At 43.4% G+C, this 19,750-nt stretch overlaps 1 long non-coding RNA gene across 1 annotated transcript; it reads left to right on the top strand.

The window, feature by feature from the left end:
• Positions 1 to 11,637: 11,637 nt before the first annotated feature.
• On the top strand, positions 11,638 to 18,683 carry LOC107536434 (uncharacterized). The gene is made up of 4 exons (XR_015715627.1): positions 11,638 to 11,685; positions 13,566 to 13,742; positions 16,074 to 16,205; positions 17,036 to 18,683. It is a non-coding gene; the product is annotated as an uncharacterized LOC107536434 (long non-coding RNA).
• The last annotated feature ends 1,067 nt before the right edge of the window (positions 18,684 to 19,750 follow it).

The following is a 19,750-nucleotide window of genomic DNA, read 5'->3' as shown; positions in this document are numbered from 1 at the left end:
ATTTCCTTCTCTACTCCATCTTTTGTGCATCTGCATTTTTGCCAAGTCAGCACTAAGGTGATGGTGATAGTTATTGTCATGACTAATTGAGACAAACTGCTACCCAAGGGCTTTGCTAAATGCCTTATGTGCCTTATCTCATTTAATTCTCACAACAACCTCAAAAAAAACACACAAATAAACCAGTACAGGATTATCATTATAAATATTTTCTATTGTGCTTATCTCTGGAATTACTTCCAGCTTGTTATCGATCCTGGATAAGTAAGTGTGTCTCTGAACTCTGAAATGGAGTTCGATTCTGTCATGGAAACAAATGTTGTCCTTCAAACCTAGGCCATTAGGGTGGGCTTAATGAAAGTCAAGCATCATTTTCAGAGCAGCGTGTGTTAATTCTCAGGGGAAGTGTGTGTGTGTGTGTGTGTGTGTGTGTGGAGGAGGAGGGGAGGGCCTGATGGTGCTTGCACTTAGTTACGTGAGAAGAAAGTAAGGAATGGGCTCTAGGTACAGCTTTATCTACCCATGCCCTCTCTTTGATCAAATGTATTACCTTGATTAATCATCAGTTTATTCATTTACTATTTCACACTTCCTGACTAGACCATAAGCTATGCAGGAGATGAAATATTATCTCTTTTATTTACTCATGTGTCCGTAGTCCTAAATGGGACAAGACATACAGTTGGTTCTTAATAGTTATTCTATTTTAATACTTGAAAATAACTGCACGGGAATGAATAATTTGCCCAAATGGCCAATTCATCTGTCTTGGGAAGGAGAATAGTAGAAGGCAGGGCTATAAAATTTGACTCTTGATAACCATGTCAAATCTTAGATGCCAAATATCTACATTTGTCACAGGCCCATGCGCTTTTTGTTGGCAAAAATAGCGGCCCGTGTGAAAAGTGGGATGGATTCCTAAAAAGACAGGTACACTCATATTTCACACAAAAAGGCAAGTCTTCCTTTTCACTTCTCACTTTGTTCTTTACAGGAGAAATGAAGTAACGGTGGCCATGCATGTAGCTGCCCAAGCCTCAGTGCATAATCAAGCTGGGTGACATTTAAACAATAGTGACATTTACACTGTACACTCAGAATCTTTCTTAAAAAAAGGAAGAAGATGTATTTTTAAACGAAGTAGTAACTATAATCTTTACTTGACATTAATCTATAAAAATTTAAGAACAATGTTACCCAAAAAAGTATGTCTTAACTATGTCTTTCTTATTATTATTATTGTTAGTTCATTATTATTTTCATTGCAACATTTTTTTCAGTGGCCACTAACCCTTAAGGTTCCTGAAATTAAAGGAATAGCAAGATGTAGAAAAGTTATGCTTTTTGCTTTCTTTTATGTCACTCACAGCAATTCTTATCTGATAAGCTTCCGCTGGGTTATACTCTAAACACATTAAATATGACACAGACAAAAATAAAAATAAGAAGTTTCCCAATTATATTAACCAGCCAGCTGCACTGGGAAACTCTGACTTACCTCCGTCCCCTGAAGAATTAAATTTAGGAAAGCTAAGAACAACAACAAACTTTGGACATAAATAAATCATTTCAGTGGATGACTGAAAGGTACATTTTTACCTGAGTAAGGATACAAGACAAAGAATCTGATTGTTCCTAAATATGTGGGCTAATTCTGTTATGGTAACAAGGGCTCGAGCCCAAGAATCAGTCTGAATTTTACTCCTGGTTCTGCCCCTAGGGAGCCATGTGAGCTGGGCCAAGTCATTCAGCCTTTCTAAGCAATGGCGTGCTCATCCCTGAATGATAGCATCGGATCTGGTGACCTCAAAGTCCTTTCTAGATAGAAAATTCAAGGGCAAGGTTCATGGCTACACTAGAAATCCCCAATATTTATGGAATACTTTATACCACTAGTCTTGACTCCCATAAATTTGAAAGGAATGAAGTGATCCATACTCTCAATTTTATTATACCCCAACATTACTGCCTACACCCCCAATGTTCCTTTTGAAGTTGAAGAAATGGAAGTTTAGTTAAGTTCAAAGGCACACGCTTGCTAAGCAGGTAATAGCTCTTGTCCGAGGTCCAGCTCACTTATCTTTTGAATTATGGATGTAATAAGTAAAATGGACTTGGAAGACATTTAGGGAACACTGCTAGCAGAAAGTCTTTGAGGAAGACCCGTGGGTGTGCTCTAGTCTAAAATATGTCTCTGTGCTGAAATCTCTTCCATTTAATTACTGACAGATGCCTATTCTACCTGTTCTCTCTCAGCCTTCGAGAGAAGGTGCTCCTTGCACTCACGGCTCAGCCTTTTTCATTTTGTGGCTGCTTTCATTTCTGCTGTACGGCTTTAAAATCTGAAGGACCGTATATAGACTTCAAAGAGACGTAGCTACTCATGTCCATGTCAGACTGGGCAGTATCTTTCTTTAGGGATGATATATGGCTAATGTCTCTTTAGGTAAAATCACAGAATAAATGTAATATTACAGAAAATATAGGCCTCAAAGCAATGCACTTGGGAAGCATATATTCACTCATCTTTTAACAAGGGCAGACGAAAAGTGAACAGGGATCCTTCCCATGTGGAAAATGAAGGAGCTCTAAGATGACCCTTGGAGGCCACTCAGAGAAGTTTACTTTGCAATGATTATCATTGGCATTGATAATTTCTATACCATCCATCCCTTTATTTTGGGGTTGCTAATGACTCTCCATTGCTAGAGTAAGAGAACAGCTGTATTGTCATTTGCTGAAGTAAAGCAATGTCAGTTTGGAACACTGACACATTTCCATTTTGGCCCCTTTAAGGAAAGAAAGAGATTATTAATTTAATCTCTATTTTTATAGAAAAAGGTTGTCACACTGTCTTTGCTCACACTTTTTTAAAACAGCTAAACACTAAACAGCTTTAGGCATAAGTGATCAAACTATATATTGAATGGTGATTATTAGTTGATTTACTTATGTGCTATTCTTTGAGGCCACTGTGTATTGGATTGTTCTTTTCTAATACTCAAACAAATCTGTAGAAGAGCTGAGAATTTCTATCTATATTTTATGACATTTTCTCCTAGAAAAATAAAATAAAAGAGCAGAGAATCTTTGTAATGTATAACCCCTTCTATCATCAGGATTTGTGCTTGGTTCTAACGTCTGAGTGAAAGAATTAGTGGTGTGATATGTTTTAAAACTTCTGAAATATGTTGGTCTGAAAGGAAACATTTTTACTTTGATTCTTTAAAGCATTATTTGGGTGGTGGACACACAATGCAGTATATAGATCATGCATCATTGAAGTGTACACTTGAAACCTATATGTTCCTATTAACCAATGTCACTCTAATAAATTTAATTAAAAAAAGCATGATTCAGATAAATATTAGCCCATATCCTTAATCATTATAAATATTTAAAGTCATGGAATAATTACAATACCATGCCTAAGGTAGGTGAGATATGGCTTATCCACTCTTCAGTTTGGTAAACTATGAAGATTCAGGTTGGTACTTTTAAATGATAACGCTATTAAAAAAGTAAATTTCTTTACCTGGACATATTTATTTGCATTTTGAAAAATGCGGTTTTCCACACATTCTTTTAAACGAAAAAATAAACCTAGGCTGTGACATTCCCAAACAGCCACATTCAGTCTTTGGCTGCATGGTTTCTGCACAGGTAACGCTGCTCCTTCTGCTCCTTCCAGGGCCCAGCTCACTCTTACAGGAATACCTCTGACTACGTATTTACTAAATGAGTAAAACATTTTCTCGGTCAGATTTCCCCTGGTTTGGAACAACTGTGCCTAACGATTTCAGTATCTCAGCGGAAGTGCTACCTACATCAGTGACTTCAGGAGGGAAACGTCAGGAGCTTTTCTTTCTTCTGCATTTACCTTCATTCATTTGTCTTTTAAAACTGTGTCTCTCTTATTCCTTTTGTCTAATCGTCTGCAAACATTATCCTTGCCTTGTTTTTATTTCCTTACATTAATATAGATGGCATTCAATTTTAGGTGACCAATTAATATTTACGGAATAGGGAGAAATTTATTTATAACACTTTCTTATTAAATGTAAGGTAAAATCCTAGGAACTGTAGAGGGAATGCTGAAAAATAACTTGTTTAATGTGGTGATTTCTCACTCTAAATAGTAATATTTAGAGCAATCATTTTCCTTTGGTAACTGCACTGATAATAAAAATACTGTAGTTTGCTTTTTGAACCTCTCTTTCAGGTATAACAGCAATTTCTGGGAAAAATATTATATTTAGTGCCTGCCTGAGAGAAAGCACCTGTACAGTACAATGGATCCAAATCGTCAGTAGCTGATCTGCAGGCCTGGACTAGCATTTCATCTTCAGATTCTACACTGCTATTACTATGTATTCAACTTACACAGATATATTCTATCAGGATATTAGGGTCCTCACATTCACTGTGTTTGGATTCAATTAACCTTAGGCATATATGAAAAAGCTCTTTCAAAATAAATGGAAAGACATAATGACTTCTTGACATGGCCTGTCACTGTTCCTTAAGAGAAACATTTGGAAAGATGTTTGCTTCTCTTGCTGACCTTCCTCCAGCTGATGATCCCAAAGACATTATAATGAACTGTTTGGGCTCTCCAATTCATCCTCTCCATTTACACCTTTCAGAGTTGGCTTTGTAAATTCAATACCTCATGTTGTTTTTAACCAGGACTAGTATGTTAGGGAGCTACAAGGGTTGGTTGAGGATAGTTAATTTCAAGACAAAACTAATATATATATATATATATATAAATATAATGTGTTTTCAGACTTTACTATGAAAGAGGGATTGTGGAAAATTTAATACAGTTGAAATTCCTAGATATGTAAATTAAAGCTTTTAAAAAATTTGGAGTTTCCTTGGACATTTACACAATGGAATACTATGCAGCTGTAAAAAAGAAGGGTCCCTTACCCAAGGAGACAGCATGGTGGGACCTGGAGAGTATTATGCTAAGCAAAATAAGCCAGTCAGAGAAAGACAAGTATCACATGATCTTACTCATATGTGGAATCTAATGAACAAAATAAACTGAGGAACAAAATAGATCCAGAGACATAGAAGCATGGAACAGACCAAGGGATCTCAGAGGGAAGGCAGGATTGGGTGCGTAGGGAGAGATTAACCAAAGATTGTATATACATAAATGCATAACCCATGGACACAGACAATAGTGTGGGGAAGGCCTGGGGGGAGGGGTGCGGGGGGAAGGGGATCAATGGGGAAAAAAGGGGGACATTTGTAACACTTTCAACAAAAAAGATAGATTTTTTACAAATTGGAGTTTTCTGCCATGATTTCTTTGAGTTTTTATCTGCTTCTCTCCTTCTGGTTCTCCCATTACACGTATGTTGGAGAGTTTAATAGTGTTAAACCCACATTTTTTTGAAGCTCTACTCATTTTTCTTCCTTTTCTCTCTGCTTTTTGGGCTGCATAATCTCTACAGATCTATCTAACGTTCTCAAATGCTTTCTTCTTTCTCTTTTAAATCTACCATTGAGCCCTCTAGTGAATTATTTTAATAATATGTACTTTATAACTCCAGAATTTCCATTTCGTTTTTATATAATCCTTTTTTTTAATGGCATCTATTTGAAATGACATTGTCATCATACTTTTTTTTTTTTTAACTTTAATCACAGTTTCCTTTCTTTGAGTATATTTATAATAACTACTTTTCAGCTTGTTAATTCTGACATTTGATTGCCATCACAGGCAGTTTCTGTAGTCTGATTTTTTTCTGGTGTATGAAAAAATACACATTTTCTATTTCTTTATATATTTCATTCTTTCTTCTTTTTTTTTTGTAATTGGACATTTCAGATAATATACTGTAGCAATTCTAGGCACTGGCCCCCCTTTTCTAGGGCTAATTATTGTTATTTCATTGCTGGCTTGTTTGTTTAGTGATGATCTGGATTATATGAGTGAAGTCTATCCCCAAACACACACACACCCAGTGTGAAGCCTTTGATGTCGTTCCTTAGGGGACACAGACTTAGATATGCCCAAGATCCCTCTATGATGACAGTGATTACTGTAAAACTCTCTTTGTCTCTTTTCCTGAGCACACACAGCTTGTAGCTCCTTTAATTGCTGGCCAATTGCTCTGCTGTTTTCAGCAATGCTCTGGAGCATAAATTCCTTTACAGATGAATCCAATCAAACTTGGACTTCCCTCAAAGGCTAGTTCCGGAGGTTAGTGTCTGATATTTGTCTGATCCAGGAGGCCTCTTCCCAGCTGGAGCTGACCTCATTTCACTGAAATTAGGACAACCTTTCATGTGGCTTTTATCACCAATGAATCTATCAGTCTCTTCCCAGTTCCCTTTCCCCTTAACTTTTCTTGTTTTTCTGTGTGCCCTTAACGTTTGAATTTTTCCATATTTCACTGCAAATAAAATCAGTTTGGGGGGGTTGGGGATGGGATTGGAACTCTCTGTTCTAAAATCTGCCTCTCCCTGTGGATAAAATTATTTAGCCATTGCTCTGGTACTGCAGGTAGGAACAGTGGCTGGCTTCTCTGTGGGTGAAACGCCACTCTGAGTTGCTGAATGCTCAATTGTGCAAGTGGGCAGCAGCCCCAGATCTCCTCGGATTGCCATCTCACTAAGGAGCTCCTCCCGCCTTATGAGCCTGGACACTGATTGTAGTCGCTTCCCCTCACCCCTCTTTATTTTGTAAATCTACAACTGTTATATATATAACAGTTGTAGATTTACTATATATATATATAGTTTATTTTTCAAATATCCTGAAAAACATTGTCCAGCCTCAATGAATTCCCATAAATGAATCTCTTAGGCCATCTCTTTAAGTAGTGGATCTAGGGAAGCATGTTTGGGAGGTTGGGAAGTTACATTTATGTGGAGGAAAGCAAAAACCACCTGTATCTTTCAAGTTCCGCCAGGAATTGTTTCAGTCTGGGTATCCTTTCTGCATTCATGCTTGGAGGATGATAAATAATCTAGGACTAGGATGTTAAGAACATTATTTAAAAACCAACATTAGTTCTTACCCTTCAAAAGTTTTTATTCCATCTTTCCTCTTTCCTTTGCTTTATCCAGTTCTGTATTTTTAGAGGGACCTGTATATATAATTTTTTAATTCCCACCTAAGGATATTTTTTCCATTGCTTTTCAGGGGAGCAGGAGAGAGAGAGAGAGAGAAACACTGATGTGAGAGACACACATCAATTGGTTGCCTCTCACAAATGCCCGGACTGGGGCCGAGGACCGAGCCTGCAACTGAGGTATATGCGTCCTGGCTGGAATTGAACCCGTGACCCTTCAGCCCGTGGGCTGACGCTCTAACCACTGAGCCAAACCGGCCAGGGCCTGCTTGTATTTTGATTTTTAATCTGGTTTCATGCCTGTGGAATAAATCTCACACGCTTGTCATACCTAAAAAGGAGTTAGGAAGGCTTGTAGAAAAGACACTTAACGGATGCTTCTGAAAATCTCTGAAATCATTGTGAAGGGAAAGAAAAATAGCATTTCTAGCCTTTCACGAATCCTGGCCTGGAGAGGGAAGAGCACGCAGGTTCCTTCCTCCCACCTGTAGACCACAACTGGATAACACGCTGCTTTATTGGCAGGTTCCAGGTCTGTTTTCCAAGGATAAGCCTTTACTCATGGGCAGTGCAGGTATTTTTGGAAAAATATTCCAGGCTCCTTTAATTCCTGAATTAGCCAACCTACCATTTAAGACTCTCTCTTATGCACAAAAGTGCTGCAATTTAATGGCTGAACTGGCTGTTTTTTCTTGCATTTGCTCTGGTCTTAGAGAAGGCTAAAGAGTAACTTAAAAAAATTCTTCAACAAACACATCTTACGGAAGAGCTCATGTAAGAGAATTTTTCCTTTAGCAAATTAGAAAATGTTTATTAATGAGCAACAGTTACTCTGTTGTCTTCCAAGGGGTTGTCCCATCACAAGTCCAGAAGTTATTATTATTTTTTCAGGGAAGTTAGCATGGAAAACACAAAATATCTATTTAGAAGGTAGAATTCTTTACTCTTTTACTGTTATAGCTATTATCTTTCTGGTACTCAGTTATTAAATACTGAGTAACTACATATATGTACAGGACTGTTACTTGTTTTGTGAAGACTGCAAAGGAATCTGTAGACATCTCACTCTTCTAGTTGCGAGCTGTCTACTTGAGAAGGTTTGGATTTTAAGAAATGCTTTGCCACTTTCAAAGTCCTGTTTCATCCCTCAAATCTCCACGTGAGCTTTATAACAGCAGCAGCAGGCAAGCTGTCTTGGCAGATACTGTAGTTGTAAAGCTGAATACTTCTAGGCTTGGAAGGTTTGAAAGGTCACTTAATGCAATTCTTTCATTTATATTTTTATCATATCAAATGTTTTCATTTTCATTTCTAAATAGTATCACACTCCAGAAGTTGCTAAAATGAAAATTTTACATACCCTTTATTCAGCTTCTACAAATATAAACACCGTACACAACCACGGGACAATTTCAAAACTAGAAATCCAATGTGATAAGAGGCTGTCAACCGATCCACAGACATTCAAATTTTGCCACCCGATCCACAAATGTCCTTTTCCTGGTCTAGGATCAATCCAGTATCACACAATTTGTTTTCTTGTCTCCTAAATCTCTTTTCACCTGGGACGGTTCCTTAGTTTCTGTGCCCTCCGCGATGCTGACAGCTTTTCAAGGGTGCCCGCCCCTTACTTTGCAGAATGTTTCTCACTTGCTGCCCATTCAAGCTCGGGCAGCCAAGAGCGGCTATTCCCGCGCTCTCAGGGCAGAAATCAGTGGCAGAGCAACTTGTGCACAAACGGAAGGCTGCTGGCTGCGTGGAAGCTCGTCCCAAGGCTTCAGAAGGCATGCCTCGCGCTAGAAAGGCGAGGCGCAAGTAAAGTGGTGAGTTTATTCAGCAGTTATGTGCTAGGTGTGACACCTATCCGTGTCTAACAGATCGCTGACTTCTTGTGGGGGCCTGGGTTTTGAGCTAGGCCCTGCGACTACAACAGTGTGCAAAACCCAAGTGGTTCCAGGCCCACAGCTTGAGCTCCTTCTTGTTTATATTTCAGCACCCACGCCCACCCCACCCCAGCACCCCGGCTTTGGACTGTTTTGGGGGACGCCAAGGGGTATGCCCACAAAGTATTTAGAACATGGGTAGTAGCAAAGTGCTCTTTCCGATGGAATTATGCAAAAGACTCGTTTTAGACACAGAGAGCGTTCCAGAAAGTCAGGAAAAGGCAGCAAAGCATGGAGGCTGATGGGGAGGCACCTAAACATACTATGGCCGTCATTGGAAAGATGATTGATGACAGACAGATGATAGATGATAGATAGATGATAGATGATTGATTGATAGATAGATGATAGATAGATAGATAGATAGATAGATAGATAGATAGATGATAGATAGATGATAGATAGATAGATAGATAGATAGATAGATAGATAGATAGATGATAGATAGATGATAGATAGATAGATAGATAGATGATAGATAGATAGATAGATAGATAGATAGATAGATAGATAGATAGATGATAGATAGATGATAGATAGATAGATAGATAGATAGATAGATAGATAGATAGATGATAGATAGATGATAGATAGATAGATAGATAGATGATAGATAGATAGATAGATAGATAGATAGATAGATGATAGATGATAGATAGATGATAGATAGATGATAGATAGAGATATAGATAGATGATAGATAGATAGATAGATAGATAGATGATAGATAGATAGATAGATAGATGATAGATAGATAGATAGATAGATAGATAGATAGATGATAGATGATAGATAGATGATAGATAGATGATAGATAGAGATATAGATAGATGATAGATAGATAGATAGATAGATAGATAGATAGATAGATAGATGATAGATAGATAGATAGATAGATAGATAGAGATATAGATAGATGATAGATAGATGATAGATAGATAGATTGATTGATAGATGATAGATAGATGATAGATGATAGATAGAGATATAGATAGATGATAGATAGATAGATAGATAGATAGATAGATAGATAGATAGATAGATAGATGATAGATAAACAGATAGATGATAGATTGATAGATGATAGATGATAGGTGAACAGACAGAACTATCTTGGATATGTTTAGATATCAGCATATATGGACATTTAGATCTACATATAAATCCAGGTGTGGGCGTCTGTCCACACCTGTCTAGAGTCGTCTGTATACTGCCCCGTCGGCGTCCAGCGCAGCCCGGCCCCCCCCCCGCCCGTGGGGCGCCCCCCGGGCCAGGGGGCGGTGAGGCGGCGTCAGCTCCGGCCTGGGAGGGAAGGCGGGCTCCCTGAAGGCCCTCCTCGGGGACACCGGCCGGCGTCCGGGCGGCAGAGGAGAGGCGGCCTCCCGGGCAGGGCAGGCGCAGAGCAAAGCCAGAGGCGGGGAGAGAAGGGGCCCCCGCCGCCGGGTCGGAGCCCCCAGCCGGGCAGCGCGGAGAGCGGGACGGGGCGCCCTACCCCCAGCTCCGGGCCGCGCCGCGCCGGGTCCCGGACTCCAGCTCCCCCGCGAGGCGGCGCCTCCCTCCCGGACGGCGGCCGCCAGCGCCCCGCGCCGCCCGCCCCACCTGCAGAGTCGGGTCCGAGCGCCCGCCCCGCCAGCGCCCCGCGCCGCCCGCCCCACCTGCAGAGTCGGGTCCGAGCGCCCGCCCCGCGCCGCCCCCGCCCCACCTGCAGAGTCGGGTCCGAGCGCCCGCCCCCCCAGCGCCCCGCGCCGCCCGCCCCACCTGCAGAGTCGGGTCCGAGCGCCCGCCCCGCGCCGCCCCCGCCCCAGCCCCACCTGCACAGAGTCGGGTCCGAGAGCCCGCCCCGCCAGCGCCCCGCGCCGCCCCCGCCCCACCTGCAGAGTCGGGTCCGAGCGCCCGCCCCGCCAGCGCCCCGCGCCGCCCGCCCCACCTGCATGGTCGGGTCCGAGCGCCCGCCCCGCCAGCGCCCCGCGCCGCCCGCCCCACCTGCAGAGTCGGGTCCGAGCGCCCGCCCCGCCAGCGCCCCGCCCGCTCGCACGGAGTCCGGTCCCGAGGGCCAGCCCCGCGCCTCCGCCCGTCCCACCAGCGCCCGCTTGCACGGAGCCCGGTCCCGAGCGCCCGTCCCACCAGCTCCCCACTCGGACGGAGTCGGGTCCCCAGCGCCCCCCCCCCCTCCGCGCCTCCGCCCGTCCCACCAGCGCCCCACTCGGACGGAGTCGGGTCCCCAGCGCCCCCCCCCCCCCCTCCGCGCCTCCGCCCGTCCCACCAGCGCCCGTTCGCACGGAGCCGGGTCCCGGGCGCCCTTTCCGCTGCTCCGCGCGCTCCTGCCTCTCCCGCCCCGCTTCCCGGGCTCTCCCGGCGGCGGCTCCTGCCGGGTCCCGGGGTCCGCAGGACACGCCTAGGGGTCGGTTCCTGCTGCCCCTGCCCCTGCCCCCGCCCCTGCCCCTGCCCCCGCCCCCGCCCCCGCCCCTGCCCACAGCGCCACCCGCGTTGAGCGGAGCCCGCAGCAGGCGTTCCCAGCCCCGGGGGACGGTGGGCAGCGGCCGCCTGGAACCCAGGACCGCGAGAGCGAGGAGCCGCGGGCCCGGTGGAGGCGCCGAGGCTGCGAGCCGCGGGCTGGCGGGGACGAGGGCCCGCGCAGGCACCGCGCCGTGAGTAGGGGCAGGGGTGCGGGCGGTGACTGAAGGGGGCCGAGCGTCCGAGCAGGAGGGCGCCTAAGGCGGCTGACCTGGGAAGGTGCCGAGCGAGGCCTCGGCCCACCTCCCCCCGGAGAGTGTCGCTTCCAAGATGTGGCTCCAGCCCCCCGGACCCCTGTCTTCTCCAAGCCCCGACCCTGAAGGAAACTTTAAGTTAGCAGGTTAATCCTGCGGCCTGTGAGAACGCTGGGTGGGGGGAAGACCGGCGAGAGTGGGATGTTTTAGGGATCTGGGATGTGGAAGCCGGGGGGTTAGTGGAGAGCAGCCTGGAGCTCCTGGCCGAGGCCCCGTCACTTGCTGCACACTTACCCCTGGCTCTAGGACTATTTTAGGGCAAAGTGGATGCGAGCTGCAGCGGGCGATCACTGCCCTTTAGTGTGGTCATCACCTCTGGGAACTCGGGACACAAGTTAGAGAGAGGCCGCCTCACCTCCTAAAGGCCCCAGTGCGTGTGTGTGTTTAGAGCTGGGGCTTTGCAGTTTGTGAATTATTGACTGCTCTCCAGTGTGATCCAGGCCTAGAAACATCAATAGCCCAGAGACAACAAGCAACAAATAAAGGCTGGACCCTCCCTGAGGAGGTGACAGGGGTTGACAGATCACAGGAGGGTTACACCAGGGAGAGGGTATTGTGGTTATACACAGATTATCCAGCCCAGCACCTTCCACCATGTCCTCATTTGTGATGTAATTGCCAGAAACCTTCCCAGAGACGTGGCACTTCAGCTGTGCTCATTGTTAGCTTTTGAAATAAAAGTTTTGAACATTTTAAAATAAATATCTGCTCATTAGAAATCATTGATGAAAATCATGATGACCGGATTCAGTGTTCCTATTCCTGGCCTGAGAGCATTCACACTGCCCTCGTATCTAACCTGAGGACACAGGTTCTGCTTTGCGTGTTGTTCATATATAAGTTTACTGAAATACATTAACGCTAAAATCATCCATCTCATAGATATTTGAATTTTTTAAACTTTTCAAGTCTCTTTCAAGTAGTTAAGTCAAAATTTCCAGCTTTAAAGGGAAGCTTCAAACACATCAAATAGGTTGGTACCTGAAGGAAAGGGCTTTGGACTAGAAATATATATTGTTAACCCAAGCTGCAAATTATCCCTTGAGAGATTTTGGACAAAATGAAAAAGGCAAAGAATACATCTTTGGCAAACCAGATACTCATTTATTTGAGAAATGGCTGAAATGTACTGCCTGGTCGTGTGTGTGTGTGTGTGTGTGTGTGTGTGTGTGTGTGCGCTCACGCAGATGTGTGTGCATGTGGCTGGCTATTTACTTTAGTAAGTAATAGGGGTGGTGACTTACTATTGAGCACTCAAAGTTTACTAACTAGTGAGCTTTCTCTCTCATCTGAAGTCTCCTATTTCTCAGTGCCAACCACACACACACACACACACACACACACACACAGGACTTTTTCTGTATATATGTGCATGTCCTCAAAAACAGAGCTAATCAATTTTTCTTCTAGCCACATTTATCGGTCTAAGCCTCGTGGAGATGGTAAAGCTTACAGTTGTTATTTTTGTGAAAACTAGAGTGTGGGGAAACAAGACACTTCTAGGTGGAGGCAACTTAATGAAGTGAAAAGCAGAGTGGAGATTTGAGTTCTGCTATTTGTTTGTCTCATGTCTTTGGCAAGTGGATATAATAATCCGAGTTTGAATTTCTTGATCTGTAATGGGATCAGTGCCAATCAGGATTAATGGCGGAATTAATATCGTGATACACACGCAAGGGCACGGTTGTTGCAGTGTCCTATCCATGTCTGTACATTTCACTGCCATTCACAGCACTTCTCTTTCTCTCGGCTCATTAAAGGGAACAGTTCATCAACCCCAGATCTGAAGATAAAATTAGCAGCTCGTGATTCGCCATGTAGATTTCCTCCCTCAGAAAGAAGCGGGCACAGGCATCACGCAACCTTTGGACCCGTCTGATCTTTAGTTAAAGCGTGACTAAGAAAGACTCGCGGTGATGCTAACACTTGAATTAAAGGTATGAACTTATGGTAACTCCAGGCTGCCCATCTGACTTTTCAAGAATTCTAGATGGCTTCCTTGCCTCCTTCCCCTCTGGTCCCTTTCTCTTTCCTACGCCTTTTGCTGATGCTCTTGGGGCAGCATGGGAAGACGTAACTTCTTCGGACTTGCACATGATTAGACATTTCCCTCGCGTGAGTGTGTGTGTGTGTGTGTTCAGAGGAAGTCCCAACATCTGAGAGTCGTTGTTTGAATCTGGGTAGTGATATTGGCAGCCCTGTTCTGCAGGACAGCCTTTCTTGGTGGGAATCTTTGCAAGATCTGGACCAAATGATGGGATCCTCTGGGCAAGAATATGTTGCTTATGTGCCACTCATTTTATATGCAACTAATTTTATATAATGATACTTAGTGTCATGTGGTGTCTGTGTGCCTGTGTTATCCTTTCTTTCATTAATTTCCAAAATGCTAACCAGCCCCTATGAAACTCTTGTTAGGGAGACGGTAAGCATTTCTATCTCTTCCTTACATTTATAGGCTTAATATGATTTAGATGTTTCATTTCTCACCCCCGGTCTCTTTCTCACTGGCACTGTTGCTCACAGTCATCTGCAGTTATTAACTTACGTCATTATGACGGTACCAGTTTTGCATTTATCAAACTGCATGACTCTCTGCTTGTTTGACATGTGTGTCTTCTTCAGTTACGTTTAGGCCTGTGGTGTGTCAACACACTCTTGGTAATTAAACTGGGGTAGTTTTATTAAATGCCTTATATTTATCATCTTTTAAATTTTCACAGTAACCTTGTGAGGGTCAGATTGTCACTCCTATTACACAAAACAGGGAACTGAGGCTCAGAAAGGATAAGTTACTTGGCCAGGCTGCCAAGCTGTTGGGGACTGGTTGGCTGGGGGGAGGGTCAGGGGTAGAGCCCAATTTGAATTTGCTTTGACGTGACTCCAAAATCTGCCCTTGCTTTGCAGATTTGAATGTAGAACTAAGAAATCAGAGCTTTTTAAGATCTGTTTGTAAAATTATTCATCTTGAATGGCTTTCAGAAGAGTGTGGGAGGTGACAAATCCTGTTTGTGGAAGCTCCGTCTCCTGTGAAAAAGAAATGTTTTTAGCATGTGCCCGTCATATTTCGTTTTTTAGCTCCAATAGTGATTGCATTCTTCTCACATTTGCCTCATCTTTGGAGAGTCCTGAGATGAACACCTTGGTGATTCATTAAGCACAAGGCCATGTGCAAATTTTGAGATCTGGTCTTGATTAATATATTTCTGAGTTAATGACTAAATCTGATTATATTTTAACATTGGTCGTGAAAACCAAGTTTGGTGATCATTGTATAAGATTCTTTCTCACCTAACTTTTAAAATATTAATAGAATTCGCTTTCTTTAGCAAATTTTTCTGATCAGGGCTCTGGTCCCAATCAAGAATGCAAATGCAGCCTGACAGAGAGACAAGATGCTGTAGAGAGAAAAAGCGTAAGATGTGGAGGCAGATGGGCCTCCATCTGAATCTCAAGTCTCCTTACTAGCTGTCCTAAAAGCAGGGAGACTATCTGCTTTCTGCTTTCTTTTTTAAAGTTGATTTGAGAAAGAGAGGGAATGAAAGAGAGAAGAAGAGAGAGAGAAGCGTCAATGTGAGAGCAATCAGCTGCCTCCTGCACGCCTCCTCCTGGGGGTCAAGCATGCAACTCGGGCATGTGTCCTGACCTGGAATCGAACCAGCTGCCTTTTGGTGCACAGGACAATGCCCAGCCAACTGAGCCAGACTGAGCAAGGCTGTTCTCTGCTTTCTGATGACGCATTTTCAGTAGCTTCTCTGAAACCCACCCAGGTCTGACCTATTGTATCAGTGCCTTCAACTCGAGAGACTTGAGAGTGCTGAGCAATTGGTGCTTCTGTGTAAAGTTCTGGGGAAGCAAGGGTGACTCACTGATCCACATTATTGACTTGGAAGGGAGAGAACACATCTGCAGTAAGATATAAAGGCATATTAGTTTGTTTTATGTCATCTTTGTGTTTGCACACATGCAATCTTTGGCTATAAAATGCATAATCTGAAAGTAGAAATTGAACCTCTTTGTGAAATTTGCTGGTACTTTCTAGAAAAGATAATTAAATATTGACTCTGGGACTGATTCACATGGCTTTTGAAAAAGGTGTGGATAGACCAGAATTAAGTGCAAAACCATGGAATTGTGCACAAAAAAAATACATGGACTGTTTTTAATTGTTTATTACATTAATAATTGGTAACATTCAAAGGGTACTGTCTGCTGGGACAACACAGATAACCTTATATAAATTATTGCATTGCCTTTAATTTTTACAGATATTTGCTGAGTACCTAATATGTTCTAGGCACCTACCAAAGTGTGTGAGTGGCACAAAAGGTTGTGAACATTCATATGAGACAACAGAAGATCCATGGCGTCTGGGTGGCAAAACTGCTAGAGAAGTAAAGGTGAGATGGGAACCTTCTGGCTGAGATGTATGAAGACTCATGGTGTTGACCTATAAAAACAAGACCCCCATTCAAGAGGCAAAGTGTTTACTTGGGACCAAAGAATTGCAACTCAGGAGCACAGATTGGGTCAGAAGCCTGGATCGTGTCCTGATTACAGGGTGAAAGCAAGGAGGGAAAGAAAGGAATAACTACATGAAAAGAAGAAAAAAAAAAATCCCTGTTGGTGCTGACAAACTGAGCTACTCTTGGCTATGCATGATTGGTTACCTATTCTGTCTTCAGAAAGAATAAAATTTCTTATGATCAGGATGTTCCCTTTCCTGCTGACTTTATAAACCATTTTAAAACAAATTGAGGTTAAGCTCAGTCTAGATGTTTGAGCCAGTCGAAGGTTCAAGAAACAAGACAAGCAGTGCCCTCTCCTCCAGTTTAAAATGGCTCCGCTTACGCCAACTTTCACAGTGGCGAGGGTGATGTTAAAAATCAGACCCTGAACATTCAGAGAGGAGTTTTGAAATGACCATAAGTACATGGTAGGCAAAAGAACTATAAAAGCAAATGTGGAGAGATTAAAATTCCCTCATCTATGACATCGGTTTTGAATGATTATGGGCATATTGCCTGCCTGATGAGAAACTGAAAAATCTATGTTGAAAAGAACAAGCTATGCCATCCCTTAAAGATATAATTGCCCTTATTTGCACCTTTAAATCTCACCTTGGCTGTTGCTTCTTTTTATTCTGACTTATTTCTTATTTTATCTAGTTTTTGTGCAGATTTTGTGACCTGCCTTTGTGTCTGTCCTAACACTTGTGCTGTACCTCTAGAAAACGTGAACAATACACCTGTGTCTCCGGAGGGGAAAGTGGTCACACAGCATCCCTGCAGTGGCCAAAGGCGACAGCCCAGAAGAGTGTGGCCAGTGCGAAGAGGAACCAGGCTCCCGGAGTGTCCTGTCCGGCCAGAGCGCAGCTCTGCCCACATCCGATGGAGGCAATAGTCAAAAGCGTGGCAAGAAACAAAGGTGAAACCTTACTGTGCAGGGTTTACAAGGAAAGAACAGAGCCATTCTAAAATGAAGGCAGGGATAAGAGGACTGGAATGCTTTTGTAGGAAACCCTACTTTTACACGCACATAAAGGGTGTCATGTCTCTGTTTCTGCTGGGTTCTGCTGATTGCTTTTTATACGACCTGAGATCAGTAATGTGCCTTTTCACTTTTAACCTCCTATTGTAATCCTCAAATTGTAGCCAGTTTTCAGGAGCTTCAGGGCTATTCTCTTTGAGAAATGGAAATATGGGGAAAAGCAACACCTCTACATTCCCACAGCAGGATTTTCTTTTCCAAATGTTGGGGCAATTCCTTAACCCCTTCGTCTTTTCCTAAGTGGCAGAGTTCACACTACCTGTAAATCAGGTCCTATAAGCTCAACAGCTGAAATGACAGGTGGATGCGTGTGTGTGTGTGTGTGTGCACTTCATAAATTCATATTTAAAATGCTGTGCTGGTTATTTCTGTGATCAAAAAGAGGTTTGGGTTTGTTTCATTTACTGTTGAAAACTGTCTCTTTCCTCTGATATCAAGGGTTTTCTTGATCAAGGAAATTCAGTTATCAAGAAATTGTTGTCCTTCAATGTCAGGAAGAAAACATTTAATTATGTCTTGCAGTAACATAGTTTGGGGCTCCCTTGTTTGGCAGAGCAGAGCTCTGAGAGCATGGAGGCTCCACTCTCACATAACCAGGTCAGCCACCTGGGGTAATTGTTAAGGGGGCAATATCCCCACTCTCTGAAGACTTACAAAACCAATCACCAAATTAGGGGATAAGAATCTATAAATTTTTTTTACAAACTCCTCATGAATTTTATCAGGTACATTTAAGAAATAGATCATGACCCATACACAATAAAAAGTTTCTAGTCCCTCAGCGTAGCCTGAAGGACAGTTGTTTTAGCTGGTCCGCACACCAGTATTTCCAAGGAGTTTTAGTGTCTTTCCTTCAAAACTCATTTTTGGTGATTATGACAGTCGCACAGTTGGAAAAGAGTAGCTTCATAAACTTGCAGCAAGGCTGATGTAAGGGATTTTTCCAATACAGAAGTGATCATTTCTGCAAGAAGCATCCGACATCTCCCCAAAGACACTGTCACAGATAAAGAACCAGCTACATTCCTCCATCGTGGGCCAATACCACCCTGTGGAATGGATAAACATTCTCTTGTCACCTCTGGGGACTGGCTGATTTGAGGCAGTGGCATATGGTTGACTTTTAAAATAAATCAAAATGAAACCAAACAGAAACTTCTGGTGGTTTAGCCCCAGTAGAATTCTCAAAGGCCAACAGAAAAGGCTAAGCCCAGACCCCGCCTCGCTCCATCAGTACTTCATCTCCAGCCCAGGGAAACGTTACCTTACCAGGCCTGGCCCGATGGCAGGCTTCCGACCCACTTTCCCTTCTACCTCCTTGCCGGCGCAGGTTTCTCTCTGTGTGGATGAGAAAGTGCTAATGGTGCACCTCACGTGCCCGTTAGGAAGGAAGGAAAGGCACCTACCAAGACGACGCCCTGTCCCAGCAGTGAGGGTGCCCATATCTGGGGGCAGGTCCTCGTGGGGGTGGGCTGCGGTAAGGACTCGCATTCTATATTCTTCCTTTTCCCATGGTATAATTTTAACAATTTCAAAAACCAGATTTTTTAAGTTGCACAGAAATGTTCATAACAGAATTATACACAATAGAAAATGTGGAAACAACCCAAATGAGCATCCACAAAGGAATGGATGAACACTGTTTAAACAGACTGTCCTTTCCCTCTCCTCCCTGCTGCTGATTTGCACTAAGTGGTCTCTGGTGAGTGAGGTTGACCCCTCTCCCTTCCCCCTCCTCTCCTGCATCCTTTTGTGAGGAGAGATTTTAGCTCTTTGTTCTCAAATAACTTACATGCATATATGCATAACCCAAGGACACAGACAATAGTGTGGAGAAGGCCCGGGGGGAGCAGGGCTGGATGCCAGGTGAAAGGCATCAATGAGGGGAAAGGGGGGGACATCTGTAATACTTTCAACGATAAACTAAAAGAAAACAAGAAGTCTTTAAAAAAAAAAAGACTGTTGCAAGCTGCCTGCAAAGCTTTTCTGCTTTAATTTTCCTGCCTCAGTTTCCCTGTTCCACTTGTCCCAGAATTTTCCTAGCTTTTCATTGTCCTGTAACACCTTCGAACTTCAAACATTTCCTTACTTTTGCTTAAGAGTCAAAGTATCATTTGATCAAGAGTCAAAGTTCTAAAAAAGAGGATCCAGTTGACCAAGATTCAGCCGCCAACCCACACTTGGGCTTTTCCAGGAGGTGGAAGAGGAACGATTGGACCCCTTGGCTCCCATCCGGGGGGGTGACAGAGGGGAGTTGGATGTAACCTTTTGCTAAGGTCTCAGAGAATTCACCCAAATGGGAGATGGAGATGCTACAGAAGAGAGGTTGAGAAGTGCTGAATGCTAACCAGCCAGAAATGAATTTTTCTCCCAGACACAAATGTAAAGGCGACAT

The sequence above is a fragment of the Miniopterus natalensis genome, chromosome 14 (genome assembly GCF_054644295.1).
Source record: "Miniopterus natalensis isolate mMinNat1 chromosome 14, mMinNat1.hap1, whole genome shotgun sequence".
In the NCBI taxonomy this organism is placed as follows: Eukaryota; Metazoa; Chordata; class Mammalia; order Chiroptera; family Miniopteridae; genus Miniopterus; species Miniopterus natalensis.
The sequence above is the reverse complement of the archived record's forward strand: the minus strand, read 5'-3'. Positions and strand labels throughout refer to the sequence as shown.